The sequence below is a fragment of the Siniperca chuatsi genome, linkage group LG11 (genome assembly GCF_020085105.1).
Source record: "Siniperca chuatsi isolate FFG_IHB_CAS linkage group LG11, ASM2008510v1, whole genome shotgun sequence".
Taxonomy (NCBI): domain Eukaryota; kingdom Metazoa; phylum Chordata; class Actinopteri; order Centrarchiformes; family Sinipercidae; genus Siniperca; species Siniperca chuatsi.
The window spans coordinates 1,651,087-1,670,513 of record NC_058052.1 but is presented as its reverse complement, the minus strand read 5'-3'; the positions used below and the strand labels follow the sequence as shown (position 1 = coordinate 1,670,513).

At 41.0% G+C, this 19,427-nt stretch overlaps 1 protein-coding gene across 6 annotated transcripts in view; it reads left to right on the top strand.

Annotated features, from left to right (window-relative positions):
* Window positions 1-333: 333 nt before the first annotated feature.
* The window catches only part of rasgrp3 (RAS guanyl releasing protein 3 (calcium and DAG-regulated)), a 60,108-nt gene continuing 41,014 nt past the window's right edge, over window positions 334-19,427 (top strand). Inside the window, exon 1 of one of the 6 annotated variants that reach the window (XM_044215126.1) lies at window positions 334-482. The gene's annotated coding sequence lies outside the window, so the exon portion shown is untranslated. Of the gene's footprint in view, window positions 483-5,151; window positions 5,469-19,427 lie in introns of those variants that run through there. The other 5 variants (XM_044215124.1, XM_044215128.1, XM_044215129.1 and 2 more) reach the window with 5 other exon arrangements.

The window sequence follows — 19,427 nt, the reverse complement described above, 5'->3', positions numbered from 1 at the left end:
CAGCAAAGTAGTAATTAACTTTTTTTTGCATTAAATCATACTGGGATGCTGAAATTGATTGGATGTGGCACAGCCCCACCTAGAAGATTTTCCACCAGCCACCACTGCTTATAGGAGACTGACCAACAGTTGAATCAGTTGCAGAAGAACATGTTCATTGTTCATCTGGATTAGATTCTGCCTGTCTCCTGGCTATGTCTGCTCCCCCCCTCTGTCTCTGTATCTGTAACAAGGCTACTCAGTGATATTTGCAAAGCTGTCTTGCACACCAACCTTTGTTTCCAGTAAACTCAGAATCTATTTATAGACTGTGTGTGAGTGAAAAAGAGAGGGACAGTGTTTGTGGAGAGACACAGTTAACCTGCAGCATTTAAAGTACATTTTGTGTATCATTAGCAATCCTGATGAGCACTGATAATACAGGATTTTGATTTGTGTCGCAGTGGTCACCTGGCAGTAATGTTTGTCTGGATCACAGTAAGGTAAGTGCATCCTTTAACAATGGCGTGTGTCTGGGGAGAACATAACTTTATATTGGCTTAAAACTGCAAAACTCAATTATATTCAGCTATCAGTTGCAACAAGTGTTTGTAGGAGATGATCTTCAAGTTATGATTTATCATATCACATTCACATATTTTGCCACAATCTTTGCTACAAAGCAGGTGATAATGTGGAATTTTTGAAAATGTTCTTCAATTTTTGGTGTGTTTCTACACTGCACTTCCCAGCAATCAGTGGCCAAACTGTACTGCAAAACTTTTTGGATTTTCTGGATGAAGTTTGATATAAAAACCAAAAACAGTATTACTGTGGATTTACCATTGAAGCAAAAGATGCAACCTGGCAGGTCATTGTCGACCTCATCAAAGCACAAATTAGGTGTACAAACATCTAATCCCACTGGTAATTTTGATGATTTTCTGCTGCCGCACTTAACGGTAGTGAAAAGATATAACTTAAATTCTTTCACTTTGCAGTATCTATCACATCATCCTTTGGTTTCTAGAAGTTTAAGTTATATTTCCAGTGCACAACTCAAGCTGAAAAAGGAGTGTTTTCTGACAGTAGTTGTGGCCTTTTGATTTCAAGAATATTAACATTTTACATCTGATCCCAAACTACAAATGAGTAGAATGGAATCATATGATAATCGGTATAATTCAAGGTTCCATAACAACAGCGATGTTTGTGTGTATGTGGAAGTGAGTAAGTGGCCACGGTCAAGCCTCTTAACACCATGCAGTAGTGGGTTGCATAATCCTACAGTAGAGTAAAATTCATATCTCATTGGACAAAGGCAAAGGTCATGGCAAGGCTAAACCGAAATGTTAAATTGACTATTAGAAGTTAATTGTTGCATCAAATCGTGGTTCAACGTTTTTTCACTTGCCCAATTGGGCAAGTGGGTCAGAACTCTACTTGTCCGGAGTCAATTTTTACTGGCCCCTATACAAATAGTTTTGTTTATCAAACAAGAACAAAAAGTGAATTGTCATGTTTCATCTTTATAAATAAAGTAAATTAATCAGAACAAGGACACAGTGTGTCATAGATGCGAAGCGAGTGCTTGTGTATAGCATATGAGAGACTGCAGACAGAGCAGATTAAAATATCGCTTTCTACATGTTCACATGTTTCTGCTTGTTGAACAGGTGTATTGATAATGTATTGGCTTTTTACTCACGTAGGTTTGTCTATGGAAGAGCTCAGCCCAACACAGACAGCAGGAGAGGCTGCAGCGGGCGTGAAAATACTACAGTCTTTAATGATTTCTCCTCGGGGCCCTTTTAATACCTTGCTTCAGTACCCATCCCATCTCAAAAATACATGCGTTTAATTATTTTTTACCAATTGCCCGAGGTGGCATTTTACTTGCCTATGCTACCTGTCCAGCAGGAACAGCCCAGTTGCCTGAATTTTTTTTTATCAATTGTATGTTTCTGCAAACCACAGATACATGTAATCTATACGTTTCAATCCATCTAATATGTATCATCTCAACTTTTGTACAATACGTATCATAGAGACATAGTTAAGATGCCATCTTTAGGAAAGGTTGGATGGTGGTGAAATCAGTAGTCAGACGGCTGGCTTGGAAAAGCACCAGAGGCCACTGTTCGAGACCACAATAACACCGGGTGTTTTTAGCGACAAAACTGGCGACAAAACCCACTAATCCTAACCAAGTGGGTTTTGTGCCTAAACCAAACTAGACTTTAACCACAACATTTGAAATGTACAGATTGCACATATCTGTGGTTTGCAGAAACGTACAATTGATACATTTTATTCTGGCAATTGGGTTGGCATGAAAGTGCAAGTAGCTGATGACGAAAGTTGAGCAGGTGAAGACCCTGATACAGAAAGGGGGAAAAAGTGAATATAGGACTTTAGCCGTGTTAAAGTCATCCATCTTATGCGCGTCTGACTGAACAGGTACACTTTTAGTCCAGCTCTACACTGGCTGCATAACGACTTGTTTTTCACTCATGTTTTACGTGTGGCGCGATGACTGAAAGCGTCTCAAGAAGTGTAATCTTGAGATGCATGTACCTACATTGATTGTGTATTGTGAGTGGGCTGTGTACATTGAGTGGGCTGTGAGCGCTGCCAAAACACTTCTAGTGCACATTAGTGGCTGAACACATCCAGTGTGGACACTGACTGAGGGCTGCTGCTGCTGACAAGCTGCTATTGCTACGCAGCCGATAGTGACCTTCTCAATATGTGTTCTTGTCTGTACTTCTGTTCTTGTGGACTGGTGAAATATCATCAGACACAGCCCAACTACTGTTCACATTCAAAGTCCACATCTAGCCAAGTACAGTCCAAATGACCTGAAGTGTTCTTGCTCCGCCTGTTTTATCTAGGATACTATAGGTGCTGACCTGTGTGGACTTAGGGTAGCCAAGTATCCCAGAATTCGTTTTGTGCCAACCAGTGGCAATGGCGGAGATTTTGAGGCAGGCTCAGGGCTGATTTTTGTCCTATAGTGCTGTTATGTATCACAAGTTTTGATATTTTTTCAGACAAGAAAGTAACCATTTAGATTAAGAATATGTGCTCAATTTATCCAAATAATGCTTATTTGGAAATTTGCTCGACGTTTTCAGAGATGTGAGGACCCACCGGTCGGTTTAATATGTCGTACTCCTGATATGACTGGCCAGGTCATCTTGGCAGCTAGTGGCCCGACTCCCGAGATGACTGGCTGGTTAATGTCCATCGTCATCCTGGGGTCAAGAGTCTTGTTTTGGCAAGCCCTTCAGTAACTTACTAACTAACTAAAGTAACTTTAAACCATTCCATTGTCGCTTTGGCTTTATGTTTAGGTTTGTTGTCCTGCTGGAAAGTTAACCTCCGCCCCAGTCTCAAGTCTTTTGCAGACTCCAACAGGTTTTCTTCCAAGATTGCCCAGTATTTAGCTCCATCCATCTTCCCATCAGCTCTGACCAGCTTCCCTGTTCCAGCTGAAGAAAAGCACCCCACAGCATGATGCTGCCACCACCGTGTTTGACTGTGGAGATGGTGTGTTCAGAGTGATGTGCAGTGTTAGTTTTCCTCCATTTGTAGTGTTTTGCTTTTAGGCCAAAAAGTTCAATTTTGGTCTCATCAGACCAGAGCACATTCTGCCACATGTATGCTGTGTCCTCCAAATGACTTCTAGCGAACTGTAAACGAGACTTCTTATGGATGGTTTTCAACACTGGCTTTCTTCTTGCCACTCTTCCATAAAGACCAGAATTGTGTAGTGCATGACTAATAGTCGTCCTGTGAACAGATTCCCCCACCTGAGCTGTGGATCTCTGCAGCTCTTCCAGAGTCACCATGGGCCTCCTGGCTGCATCTCTGATGAGTGCTCTTCTTGTTCGTTCTGTAAGTTTTGGTGGACGGCCATGTCTGGGTAGGTTTGCAGTTGTGCCATACTCTTTCCATTTCCAGATGATGCCTTGAACAGTGCTCCTTGAGATGTTCAACGCTTGGGAAATCTTTTTATATCCAAGCCCTGCTTTAAACTTCACCACAACTTTTTCTCTGACCTGTTTGGTGTGCTCCTTTGACTTCATTTTGTGGTTTGCTCCCCAACACTCTCTTAACAAACTTCTGTGGCCTTCACAGCACAGCTGCATTTATATTGAGACAAGATTACACACAGGTGGACTCTTTTTAGTCATTAGGTAAACATTCAATCTTTCCAAAATCATCAGGCAACTTCTAAAAGCAATTGGTTGCATTCAAGACAAAGGGGGCTGAATACTTTTGCACGCTGCACTTTTAAGTTTTTTATTTTAAAAAAATTTGGAAATCTTGTTAAATATTTCCTTCCACTTCACACTTGTGTGCCATTTTGTGTTGCTCATTCACATAAAATGCTAAGAAGGGCTCGACGCAGACAGCGTTTCCTCTGGATGTCCTCAGTGGCTGGAAGTGGAGTCCCTGTGATGCACTGGGCACTTTTCTCCACCCGCTCCAGTGCCTTGTGCTCTGCAGCAGAGCAGTTCCCATACCAGACTGTGACACAGTTGGTTAGGATGCTCTCTACTGTGCAGCGATAGAAGTTCACCAGGATAGCTCATCATCACTCCATTTGACCGTATACTAAAAGACTCACTAAATTCCAGTGTCCCCACAACACCTTGTTGAAAATGTGTGTGACACAATAAAAGTTAGAGCTCAGTTATTTTTGTCCAGCCATGCAGCAGGATGTGCAGTCAGTGTTTTTGTTTAGGCAGACATTTTTAGAAGCTCAGAGAGACAAAACAATATGTACGTCATTAAAGTAGAATATGGGATGGGTTGACCCTCTCACACAAGTACAGATCAACAATGTAGGCACACACACACACACACACACACACAAACTTACTCCACATTACTTGTGAAGTGGCTAGGTAGAATAAAACTCTCAGAAATCCTAAAAAAAATGCAATCACCTAAACTCTGCCATTTACTGGGCAAAGTTATTTTGAATGTTGGTGGGATTTAAGACAGGAAGACATGCAGAAACAAACACTAACGTGCGCACACGCATATTGTGATACATTTCCTGTTCTGCTCTTTTTTCCACTTTACCTTGTGTGGTCACTATATTTAGCTCAGTCCAGGGAAACCAACCAACACAGGCAGGAAAACTAAGTTGGGAAAGAATTGAAGGAAGTCTAGTGGCCATTTAGACAAACAACTCAGACACTGGGATCAGTACTGGCTGAATACGCAGCAGTACTGTATATGGCTGAGACAGACAAAGGGCTTTAGAAAGAGGGCCATCTGAAGAAAGAGTTTGGAAACTTCAATCCAGCACCGACAACTATGCTGGGTTTAGTAGGAGCCTTGTGGATCCAGCTGGATTTGGGTTTTGAGGTGGATTTGAACGGACAAGAGGTGGATCTATACATGAACATGTTTAAAAGGTGGATCCATGTGGTCTGCTGGTAGATCTTTGCTGATTGAAAGTCTCAGATGAGGTAAGGTGCATATGTGGTTGCCTAAATGTTTGAATGGAAAACTGCAACAACATTAAAACTCAATGTTGTCACCCATGGTGACTACCTGAATTGCTTTGTAAAACTAAGACCTAGAATATCTTTCTGATATCAGCTGCAATGTGAATTTTAATGTGCTCTAATAGCATATTGTGACAAATTTTGTGCTGGTTTGAATAGATATTGATCAGGTAAAGACTTGCTTGTCCTTGCGCACTCCCTTCTGGTATAGTTGTCATTGTCAGGATGTACTGTTTGATTGTAACTGTATGTGTTTGATAGCCCTGTGGAAGTTGTATAAACCACATGACATAAATACAGCAATTACAGTCTTTGTCATTGGTACAGTAATTCAAACTACAATACTCGCACAATTATCTTATATCTTATCTTATCTCTCTATGACCATATTAAAATGGAAAATCTGTTTGACATTTCCAAAGTCGTACCCTGCTGTACAGTGGACAATATTCAAATGTCTATTCAAATTTGAAAATGAAAATGCAATATAAACAATGTAATCTGATGATATTTTTATATTTACTTTTACTTCTGGGTCCCCTGTCCCCTGTCGGTTTTTGGTTTAAAACAAACAAAAAAAAAGCATGGTATTGTCGTTTTTCTGTTTTTGGACAGAAATGAACTGCCAGAACGTACACGGACCGTACAGCGGGGTACGACTCTGAAAATTAAATGTCAAACATCTTTTCCATTTTCATTTTAATATGGTCATAGAACACCCATACAAGTATGTGGGATAGAGAATTAAATTTTTACTCAAATAATACATACATATGTGGAAAATTATAATGCTATTGTGGAATTACATTTTCATTTCCATGTTTACATTATCATTTCAATATAGTCGATAGTCATGCCTTTACAAAATTTATTTTGAGTTTACACAGATGATTGCAATATGTTTGCTGGTAGTTTTTTATATCTGTGTGGCGTCAGATCAGTCTCTCTAATAATGAATGCAGACAGAAGGATTCACAAATGTATTTCGGGGTTTATATATAAATGACACAAAAATATTTTTCAATGCACACAAAAATACCTATAAATACGTATAAATGTTAAACAAATCCACAAATAAAAAAATAAGGTTCACAAATGTATTTCTGATGCATACACACAAATATTTCTTGTTTTAAATAAATGTAATAGAAATCCACAAATATATGTATTTAAACGTATTTACAATTTTCATCAAAAACATATTTGGATGTTGTTACATTTATATACAAACTGTTGAACCTGCATTTACAAACTGCTTGTCATTTGTGAACTTCACTGCATTGATGCATGGCTTGATTCACAAATGCATTTTTTTCAACAGGGAATTATTTGTAGCCAATCAGATGGCTCCTTTCGCTTCAGCCAATCACATAGATGGGAGAGACTAAACCACAGATGATTTGCGGGAGGACCTGCCGCTACTCTGCCTCTGACTGGTTATACCAGGCATCTGCTAAAACCTAGCTAGGATGCTAACGGTGCTACAAACTAGACAGGCCCATGAGGAGAGCGACTCAGCCACAGCAGCTCACATTTTTGTTCCAGTAGCACTAAAACAGCAGAGAGAGGCCCCACAAACATGTTAGTCATCCTGTGTGTACATGACTGGCAGCTGCATGAGTTTATCATAATAAAAGTTTGTCCGTCTTCATTTTTGCTGTTTGATTAAAGAAACATTTGAGATTATACTTAACCAGTTTGGAGTGGATCTCCAGTCTCTGTCCTCTATCACAAGGACCTGAGTCTTGTCTTTGTTTAACTGCAGAACGTTTTTGGTCATCCAGTGTCTAATGTCACTGATACAGCTGACAAGGTTTTTATGGGGTTGAGGTTACCATGTGAAAGTGAATTCGAAATCTGATGGATCGAACGTTATGAAGCTAATCAGTTAGCTAAACTTAAGTCCTTAAGGACATAAAAACTTGGATGACCTACAAATTTTCTGATGTTAAACTCTGACAAAACTGAAATTATTGATATAGAACATATAGTTACTCTAGATGGCATTGACCTGGCCTCCAGCAGCACCGTAAGGAACCTCTGAGTTATCTTTGGATTTGTCCTTTAACACCCACAGGAAACAAACTGCCTTTTTTCACCTGCGTAACATTGCAAAAATCAGGCAAGCATGAAGGCAAGCATGAAGTTTAGCTAACTGATTAGCTTCATAACGTTCGATCCATCAGATTTCGAATTCACTTTCACATGGTAACCTCAACCCCATAAAAACCTTGTCAGCTGTATCAGTGACATTAGACACTGGATGACCAAAAACGTTCTGCAGTTAAACAAAGACAAGACTCAGGTCCTTGTGATAGAGGACAGAGACTGGAGATCCACTCCAAACTGGTTAAGTATAATCTCAAATGTTTCTTTAATCAAACAGCAAAAATGAAGACGGACAAACTTTTATTATGATAAACTCATGCAGCTGCCAGTCATGTACACACAGGATGACTAACATGTTTGTGGGGGCCTCTCTGCTGTTTTAGTGCTACTGGAACAAAAATGTGAGCTGCTGTGGCTGAGTCGCTCTCCTCATGGGCCTGTCTAGTTTGTAGCACCGTTAGCATCCTAGCTAGGTTTTAGCAGATGCCTGGTATAACCAGTCAGAGGCAGAGTAGCGGCAGGTCCTCCCGCAAATCATCTGTGGTTTAGTCTCTCCCATCTATGTGATTGGCTGAAGCGAAAGGAGCCATCTGATTGGCTACAAATAATTCCCTGTTGAAAAAAATGCATTTGTGAATCAAGCCATGCATCAATGCAGTGAAGTTCACAAATGACAAGCAGTTTGTAAATGCAGGTTCAACAGTTTGTATATAAATGTAAATAAATACATATATTTGTGGATTTCTATTACATTTATTTAAAACAAGAAATATTTGTGTGTATGCATCAGAAATACATTTGTGAACCTTATTTTTTTATTTGTGGATTTGTTTAACATTTATATACGATAGGTATTTGTCACAGACACGCCAGGCTCCACCACATCGCAGCCACACCGCACCTCCTCACCTGAATACTAATCCCCAGCACCTGTCACCCATCACACACCTGATCGTCATCAGCCACTCTACCCCTCTATAAATTACTACTCCTCACCTCAGTCAGTGTCCGGTCTCGTTCATATGAAGGACAGAGCTACGCTACCTACCTTCGAACACTCCACGGACTCATCCACGACATTACGTCAAGGCTTTCGCCACTTTGAACCCCGATCACCGAATCCCGACTCCAGTAATCTCCGGTCTCCTGAGTGTGTCGCTCCAGCTCCGGCTCCCGTCTGTCTTCAGTCTCCTGAGTGTGTCGCTCCAGTTCCCAAACCCTTCTACCTTCAGCGAAATAAGGGACGGTATCATTTCCACTCATATCCATTCCATATTACCTCCTTGTATAATAAACTCTCTCAGTCTCCTCACCTTTGTCTCCGGTTGTTCTGTCCGTAACAGTATTTTTGTGTGCATTGAAAAATATTTTTGTGCCATTTATATAAAAACCTCGAAATACATCTAATACAATTCTGAATCCTTCTGTGTGCATTCATTATTAGTGAGATTGCTCACTGCCAATTGTACAGGACCAGCTGAAGAAGGTGTGTCTGAAGTAGCAGATATGTGATTTCACTTTAGTTTTGTTTGTTTGTTTCGGATTTGTTGGGTAAATAATATTATAAAGAGTACGGTCTAGACCTGCTTTATAGGAAAAGCGCAATAAGATAACTTCTGTTATGAATTGGCGCTATATAAATAAACTGAATTTGATTAAGTTCTGCTGTTATGTGTTGCAAATTACCCTCTAAGAAAGTCTAATAAGGGTCTGGCAGCTTCCATAGCCCAATGTTACTGGGGTCAGATAGTGACATGACATTAAATGGTCTGATGTCTTAACTCGTATGGGAGTAGAGCGTTGAGGAAGCATCTAGGCTATGTATTAATACCTACAAACTCCACTGGACTCTGCAGAACATCCAGGCCATGAGGGACGCGTGAAGTAGCGACCAGATGTGACCCGATGTGGTTTGACTTTAGTTTACAGTACAGTTATCTTCTAATGAGCAACAAATGACCCTGTAAGAAAGTGAAACTGTGTGAAATAAAGGCCAAATCAATGTATTGTCCTCTGAGCTCTCAGTGTTTTGTATGACTATTATAAAGGCTGTCCAACATATAATATGGCATTACATTCATGTAATTACAACCTACGTTGTCTAATAAAGCTATCATAGCCATAGGCCTGTGTTGGTAGCATTAAATGTGGTATCTAATTACAGCATAATTTGGTAGTAAGGGTAGAATAGCGTCTATCTGTAGCATATTTTGGATCTGATATGGCATTGTATTTGATTTGTAATTAGAGCACGATCTTGTAAAATGGTATGTGTCTTATAGTGTATTAGGATCTCCTATTTGGTTTCTAATTACAGTATAATTTGGTATAATAGTGTCTAAGTACAGTGTATTCTGGGTCTAAAACAGCATTATATGCGGTTTGTAATTACAGTATAATTTAGGAGTATGTGTCTAATTAGGGTATAACTGTTTACCGTCTAATAAAGAACATATTATTTCTTTTTCATATTGTTTTTGTCTACTTTGATACAAAGTACGTCTTATTACGTCTTATTAGTGTAGTGTAAAATAAAGTGCGACCCCTTACATTATTGCACTTTATACAGTATGACTGGGTCTTACAGGTTAACATGTGGACAGCTTTTGTGGGAACCTACTGTGTTAAAACCCCAGTCCCTTACAGCTTTCTCTTTGCTGTGTTTTCAACACAGTCCACTGGAGTTGCATACATTCATAATGAGCAGCAACAACTGACACATTCAACACCTAAATTAGCATAATTATTTAATTAGTTGTCACCTGAGAAACTGCACAGATTGATGGGAATCTGACTCCCCTATAAATTTATAAACAATTCCATATATTGATTCCAATTACCTGGCTGCAGTTTGTCCAGAGTGCAGTTACCTCTAGGTTTAATGAATAACTCCCACTGGCTGCTGCAGGAAGACAATTTCCCATACTATTTATTTCCCTACAAACTAGGCCTACATATCATATTAAAAAGTGAAAAGTGGAATGGTGACTGATTAAGACATCGTCAGGTTAATGTCACTGCTAACTGGTCAGTGCAATAGATACTGTAGCCTGGGCTAACTGAGGCTGCATTCTGACCCCAATTACCCTTATGTTATGAAAAAATACTGAGTGATCTATTTACATTTTCTTGTTATTACGTCGCAAAATCCTAGGGAGACAGTTAGGGTCGAGGATGGTTTCTTTTAACCGAGCCCAGTATCTGTAGGTATTACTGTGGTAGTTTTGGTGTTGACACTTCCTGGTTTATTTTGTAGTAGTCTCCTTCCCTTGTGTGTCTTGTGTTTTTACTTCCTGTCTGTGTTTTCCCTCCAGTTTTGATTGTTGGTCCTCCCTTGATTATTGGCACCTGTGTCTTGTTATCTCACCTCCCCTAGGGTATTTAGTCTTGGTCTTTTCTTTGTTCAGTGTTGGATCATCGTTGTACACATGGTGTTGTTACTGCCAAGCATAGCTTTCATCTGGCTACTTCACCCTGAGACCGCTTCCTTGTCATCTGCTTTTGGGTCCACATACTTCTCCATACAGCACCTCGCCTTACGACAGAATGATCTAACCAAACATGGACCCAGCAGGTAAAGACCCGGAGGTAGCACCCTACCACTTAGCACTGACTAACAGAGAGGTTCTGCTAGGCCAGCACGAACAGTTACTCCAGACTCTGACAGACAGCAGAAAGGCCATGGTTTCCCAAATCACACAGCTAACCCAGCAGGTCTCCCGACTCACCACCCAGCTCTCAACAGCCGGCACCACCTCGCCTACAGATTCCGGTCACTCTCCACCACTCCCTGTCTCTGCTGGATGGCAGGAGCATTCGCTCCCGGTCTCTGCTGGATGGCAGGAGCCATCGCTCCCGGTATCTACTGGATGGTGGCAGCCATCGCTCCCGGTCTCTGCTGGATGGCTCCAGCCATTCATCCCGGTCTCTGCTGGATGGCAGGAGCCATCGCTCCCTGTCGCCGCCGCTGGATCGCAGCCGCACCCTGTCCTCGCCGCCGCCGCTGGATCGCCGCTGGATCGCAGCCGCACCCTGTCCTCGCCGCCGCCGCTGGATCGCAGCCGCACCCTGTCCTCGCCTCCGCCACTGGATCGCAGCCGCACCCTGGACTCTCCGCCGGACCTCAGCAGCCCCCTGGACCCCCTGCTGGATCGCAGCCGACTTCATTCCCGGCTGGATCGCAGCAGTTCCCTGAACTATCTGCTGGATCGCAGCCGACTCGTTTCCCAGCTGGACCGCCCTGCCTTGGTGTCCCGCCGTCGCTGGCTCCCCGTCCTGACGTCTCGTTGCCAGTCCCCGGCCCCGCTGTACCGCCATTGGTCCCTGAGTGGATGGGCAGGCCTCCAGAAAGGGTCAGTCCTCGCCATTGGCCTCCAGAGACTCTCGGGCTTTGCTGCCGGCCTCCCGGAAGGTTCAGCGTCTGCCGCCGGCCTCCAGAAGGGTTCCGTCTTCGCCGCCGGCCTCCAGTGACTCTCCGGGTTTGTCACCGGCCTCCAGAAGGTCTTCGTCGCCGGCATCCGGAGATCAGCCCTGAGGTCCCCAGCTCCGCACCTGTCCAGCCCCCGGGCCGTCCGCCCCAAGTCTTGGGGCGGACGGCCCGGGGGCTGGACAGGCTTAGACTTAGTCTTGGTCTTTTCTTTGTTCAGTGTTGGATCATCGTTGTACACATGGTATTGTTACTGCCAAGCATAGCTTTCATCCGGCTACTTCACCCTGAGACCGCTTCCTTGTCATCTGCTTTTGGGTCCACATACTTCTCCATACAGCACCTCGCCTTACGACAATTACATCCATATTGGATGATTCTGCACCTCACTATGTCCATTGCCAATGAAGAAAGTAATGTGTCCTTTATGAAACGAGGCAGAAAGTGAGTGTGTGGAAGTTGGGGTGGTAGATGGACGAGTAGCACGTCTGACTTTCACAAAGGAAAAAGGAGTTCACGTCCTGTCACAGACCTGCAACCATCCTTTGCTAAACCTTACTCATACCTGAACTGAATTTGAACCCCATATTACTGAAAGTATTACTGACATTATTGTGTGGCTTTAGGGTTGTTTAACCGTGACCAAGATATTTTTCCTAACCTTAACCAAGCAGTTTGAATTGCCTAAAACTAAAGCTATGTTACCTCACACTACACGATTTAATCAGCCTTTCTGCCGGCTAGAACCTGTGACTTTTATGCTCACACTGTACGGATAAATTGATCATCCACAACATAGAGCTCACACTGACTTGTCCATTGACAATTCCAATAAAGTTTATTGAAACAAGACAACCGCGTCCTCAACAATGTTGACAAGAAGAAAGAAAGCTAATGTTACTTTGTGCAATTCTACTATGAACTGAAAGTAAGAAGGAAAATACAGAGCCGCAGATGTCTGGAAGACCATCTGATCTGTCTGTTGCACAGCAAAGCTCTTTTTTTATATGATAGCAGTCTCCATCAAGATTACACATTTAGCCACAAAATACTATTAATAATAATATTTAAACAAGCAGTACAGTTTATGATGGACCTTTTGACAGCAGCTTCTGTGGAACTACTCAAACTTAAGACAGCCGACCAAAATTTCTGACATGTCAGAAATCCAACCAATTGTCTAATAGCCAGATTGTTGATTGTTAAGGTAATTAATCAGGCGCTCTTACATCAAACTGCACGTCAAACGACAACCGATCTGACAAAATTTCAGACTGAATCTAATTTGAGTCAGGGGTGACCAATTCAGGGATAAAATAGTGTTTAATCCATACAATATCTGCCCGGTTTAACCAGCCCTTAACCATTGAGATGGCAGATGGCAGTAATGTTTAACAGTTTTGAAAGGCACTAACAATGTTCTGCCAATAGGGCTGTCAGATCAGAAAACAGGTAGTTTTGGAAGGCAGTAGCAAACGACCTATTTTATTATTAAGTTCAGAGGACTTGTGTTGTTACGTGCAGTTAAAAATGTGGACTGAATTGAAAAGCCTGCACTGCATTATAAATAAAAACAGACGTGTTCACTGTGATGGATTACCTAACTCCAACAAGTTTTAAGTCTCTACAAGTTGAAGCATATTGTACTGAAATAAATGGAAACCAAGGGGTGTAAAGTAGGAAAGTCACATTCAAACATTTGGAAATAATCAGTAATCAGAATTCCTTATCTTAGGTATTGTAAATGGGCTCAAATACATCCCATAATGGCAGTTCCTCCAAAATATAAAGCCAACGCTTCCCATATTCCCATAGACAGACCAACATCTCGTCTATCCAAATAGAGAGTTTTGGGTTCCTAAATTAAATAGACTGGTGCAGGAGCTGTTTATGTAGTTTTATCTAAGCAGTAAATAAAACACATTTATATTTCACTCATTTTAGTTAACATTTTTACAAATCAATGTGGGAAAAATTCTTTTGATTGCTTTGGAAATTATGTGAGGCAGTCCACTCATCCTGTCCTTCAGTGCTGAGGTTTTAAAAAAAATGTACATTATGTGGAGTGTTCTGTAAAAACAAGTGTCCTCAGATGAAGAGGCAGTAAGTGTACATCAGTGTATCAGCCAGTTGCTCAGTGCTATTTGAGAGGGACGAGTGAGTGTAGAATGGATCAAAATCCTTTGGTAATGGAGTCCTAAAGGAAATTTGAACACACAGGCATTTCTTTGTTGAATGGATGTCTTATGTGCATCTTTGCCTTTGTGAGACTTGAGGAAAAACTGAAGCGTTGGTACATACACTCAAATAAAGTGAAGCTGTGTGTTCCAGTTTCAACAAAGTGTCCTCACCCTGCAGAATGTCTAGTAGGTTTGTAAAGAGCATCAGAGGGGTACAGTACACATTGCACTTTCATTAATGTGCACATTTGTATGTCAGAATCATTCAAGTCTAACAGAATGTTTAATGAATCTTATATATATATAAGTATAATATACTCAGTTTGTAAAAGTTACATGTTTTAACACTTTGTTAGTAAAACTGCACTAACTGATATTTTTCTAGAAATATATATTTAGGTTTTATGGCACGTAGCTTAACAGTGGAAAAAACAATTTTAGTTCCTCAATTCTGTGTTAATAAAAATATGATACTGGACTTGGGCATAACACTGGGAGGGATAATATAAAAGAGTAAACCAAAGTAATATTAGATCGGGAGATAAATTTAAAAAAATTTTTCATGGGACAGCTGGTTGGAGTAAAAGCAGTGGAGTTGTACTCACAAAACAACAGAAAACTCAACAAGCACGACTACTGATGAAAGCATTTTCTTTATACAGTGTTAATTGAGGTCATAAAGCAGCATTACAGCAGTATTTAATCATAAATTATTCAAAACAAAGCCATAGTCACACTAACAATAACCACTTTTGAATGATATGCAGTGCATCTATAAAAAGATAGTAGACATTGTATACATTGTATGCTTTATTCTTTTGAACATTGTCTGGTGTTTGCTGTATGCAACATCCCCTTTGTTTAACTTAACTTGTTCTGTGTTTTCAGTTCAAAATGTTCAAAATATTCAAAAATGTATTTTAGCATTCGTTCGTTCTCGAATTGTATCACTGTGGTAGGAAAAACCATATTCCCGTAATTCCTGACCTGAGATATGTGCCTTTATAGTAAAACAATCTATTAAATACAGTGTCTTCTGGAACAGCATGAACATGAAAAAGCAAATGAGTATTTCATAGGATGTATATCTGTTATGCAAAGAGATTGCAGAAATGTATTTTGTTAGACCTACTGGTTAGAAAGTAGATTTAAAATGTGTACCATTATCCATTACTTCCTGACAACAGTGCCTTGAGGTTAGCCAGCTGCTCCAATCAACACATATAAGCCACTGTACACTTGAGCCAGGTGGGGGACACACACCCAAAGTGACAACGTACAGTATCTCATTATAGTAGGGCTGCAACTAACAATTGTCATTATCGATTAATTTGTAAATTTTTGATTAATTGATTTATCGTTGTGGGTATAAAAAGTGAAAAAATGTATATCACAATTTCCCAGTGTCCAAACAATTCGAATTCGACTTGGTTGTCTGTCTGATCAACAGTCCAAAAAATAAAGAGAATCAGTTTACCATCGTTTAACACAGAGAAAAGCAGAAAAGCAGATTTGAAAAACTGGAGCGATGTTTAGGAAGTTTTTGCATGACATGATTTCAATTAAGAATCGATTAACAAAATTAATCAATTTTCAGGGCACCCGGTAGCTCACCTAGTGCACCCCATGTACCAAGGCTGTCAAAAAAAAAATCATTTTCTGCCTGTTTATTTTAGGACTGATTTTAAAATTACTTTAATTACTTCTAAAGTCAGGCATGGGCTGGCCCCTCCCTATGTTTCTGATCTTTTATCCCACTATGGGCCAGACTGAGATCTTCTAGTAGGGTGTTGTTGCTAGCCAAGGTCTAGGCTGAAAACCAAAGGAGACAGGGCCTTTGCTGTCAGGGGCTCTACACTTTGGAACAATCTACCAGAGGTGATCAAGCCTGCAGAGTCAGTTCCCTGTAATATTTTAAGACACATTTTTATAAAAAATATTGTATGATGCCCAATGTCAATTGAATAATGGATTAACTGACTAAAAGATTAATTATGTAGTGATTCATTCATTCATTCACATTTTAACACAGTGGTTGTACCAAGTCCCCAGGAACAGCACTGGACTTTGAGGCAATTTTGGTGTAGTGGTCATATTTAGTATTGCAGAATCAAGTGGTGCACACTGGCCCATAAAGACACTGCCAAATTACTTTTTGTATAATGACAATTTGATTCATTACTGTAGATTCAATAAAAATTCTAAAAGAGCTGTATCAGTAACTAGTCTCAACCAGTTCTGCTGGATAGGACTGTAGTGCTCATATCCAGTTATCTTAATACATCTATAGAGTGCATCTGACTGCTTGTGTCCCACTAGAGAGATGCATATTGGGTAAACAACACCACATGGTGACCAGAGCAGTACATAACATCTCTTCATACCTGATTAACACCAGGGTGAAAAACTAGATTTGCAGGGGGTGTTAAATTGCTCTTTAAATCTCCAGGTAATTGATATTATTAACATGCCACAAGCCATATTAGACACTGCACCTAAACAGATGTTACCAGATAGCATTAACTTCCTCATGTATTTGGCCCAAAACAAAGACATGTAACGCTAATGAAAAAGCTCCTGTTTCACTTGGAGTCTATGTTAATCAATGACACACCAGCTGCACAGACTGCAAAGTGCTGCACATGGGCAATGAACACCCTCTGGGTTTAAGCAGTAGGTCTCCATATACCACACGTGGAAAAATAATCACAAAAAAGTACACTAGGTTTTAGGCTGGTTTTGCATCGTATTGCCACAGATGCACATCATTTTGTGGTTACATAAATACTGATATTAGTTTCAAATGCAACAGTTTAATGATGATGCGGATGATGTGTACCTCGCTGGACTGGGCATTTTACAGTTTTTTAGATCTGATAACGCAAAACTTGTGAGGGGAGCAAGATACCACATTGTAACAGGGAAGCACAGCTTTAAATTTTTCCCATAGATGTGAAAGTGAACGTGTTTTTCTATGTGTGTGAGCCCTGTAATAAATGGCGACATGGACCTGCCTGAGTTCTCATCAATGAAATTTTCATCAGCACCTGAATTGACTAAGGCAAACAGAGGTACATTTTCCTGATTCCAACAGATACTGGCCTCAGATTGCATGCATGGGAAAGGGGAAGATGAAGTTTGACTCACCAGTACTCCCATCCCTACTGGTGAGCTCCCCCTTTTGGCGGGTGCAAGTTGCGAAGAAATGCCCCATCTGCCCACAGTACAGACATTCCCCAGCCTTTCTTCTGTGTAGCCGCTCCTCTGGGGTTAAGTGGCCTCAACCCAACTGCAAGGGCTCCTCTCCTGGTGAGGCTGATGGGGAGGTACTGGCAGTAGGGCTGACTGCTGGTGGACCCAGGAGAGCATTACTTACTACAGGTGGAGGGGATAGGTGTGAAGGAGAAGCAGTGGGGGGTTGAATAGCTCTCTCTATGCCTTTCTGAGGCAATTGTCTTTCTTAATGGCTAGTGAAATCAAGGCATTGAGGGTGTTGGTCCCGTCTATATCAGCTATTCTTCCTTAATGAGCTAATGGCTGGTTGATTTTCCCATATGGTGATGGCCCAGGCTAAAGCGCTCCCACTAAGCAACCCTATTACAATCTTTGATTTATCATTTACATAAGTGGAAGGCTGCTGCTTCAAGAACAAGCGGAACATTGCATTAGAAAAGACATGCACAAACCTAAGTCTCCAGCGTGAACAAAAGGCTCTCTGCTCGAGGTAACAGCAGCGGTTACAGGGCTAACGAGTTGAGATGAAACCAGGTCCACCTGGTTGCCGATCCGGGCATCATGGGTTGAAAAGGCTTTGATGTTTTCCACCACATCCCGGAGGAGTTACTCGTGTTGGCCGACGAGGGCACCCTGGGTGGCGAGAACTTGGCAAAGTGTGTCCAACTATATATGGTGTGCTTCAGTTAAATTTTATTTAAATAGTGTCAATTCATAACAGAAATTATCTCATTGCACTTTTCCAATAGAGCAGGCCTAGACCGTACTCTTTATATTATTTACAGAGACCCAAAAAATCCCACCAAGAGCAAGCACTTGGCAACAGCGGAAATCTTACATTAAGAGGCAGAAACCTCAGGGTGGGCAGCCATCCACCGCTGCCAGTTGGGTTGCAGAGAGAGAGAGTGAGAGGAGGAGAGGTGGAGAGAGATAATAATGTAATGGTAGTGGTAATATTAATATTAATAAAGTAATAATAATAGGAATGATAGTGATAGGCATAATAATGATAAAAATAGTAGCAAGACTAATAAGGGCAGCAGGTAGCCCACAATCACAGATCCAGACTCTGCAGCTCTGGAGGCAGAAATATCTGCTGAAAGCAACAGAAGGAGAGAGACGAGAAAGCACAAAACTATGGGAGAGAGAAATTGTCGAGTTAGTAAAATGCATTAATGGGATAAAAATGGGAGTTAAAGGATATATCCTGATCAAAGATAACTCAGAGGTTCCTTGTGGTGGTGCTGGAGGACAGGGCAATGCCATCTAGAGTAACTATATCTTTAGATAATGTGTCTCGGAGGTGTTTGGGGCCAAGTACAATAACTTCAGTTTTGTCAGAGTTTAACATCAGAAAATTGCAGCTCAATCACCAGTCTCTTAGTCTTTCTAGAGATACATAATTGAATTCTTACTCGCCTCCAGTGATTTTGATGCCTTATTTCACTGGGTGCTGGGAGGGATTTTTTGAGGATGGTCAAATGTGAAAATTCACCAAAAAGCCACATTAAAGGATAAAGGAGATTATTGGAGTTACAGTGGTGTGAAAAAGTGTTTGCTCTCTTCCTGATTTCTTATTTGTTTGCATGTTTGTCACACTTAAATGTTTCAGATCATCAAACAAATTTAAATATTAGTCAAAGATAACACAAGTAAACACAAAATGCAGTTTTTAAATGAAGGTTGTTATTATTAGGTGAAAACAAAATCCAAACCTACATGGCCCTGTGTGAAAAAGTGATCGCCCCACCTGTTAAAACATAACTTAACTGTGGTTTATCACACCTGAGTTCAATTTCTCTAGCCACACCCAGGATCGATTACTGCCACACCTGTTCTCAATCAAGAAGTCACTTAAATAGGGCCTCCCTGACAAAGTGAAGTAGACCAAAAGATCTTCAAAAGCTAGACATCACGCCGAGAGCCAAAGAAATTCAGGAACAAATGGGAAAGAAAGTAATTGAGATCTAT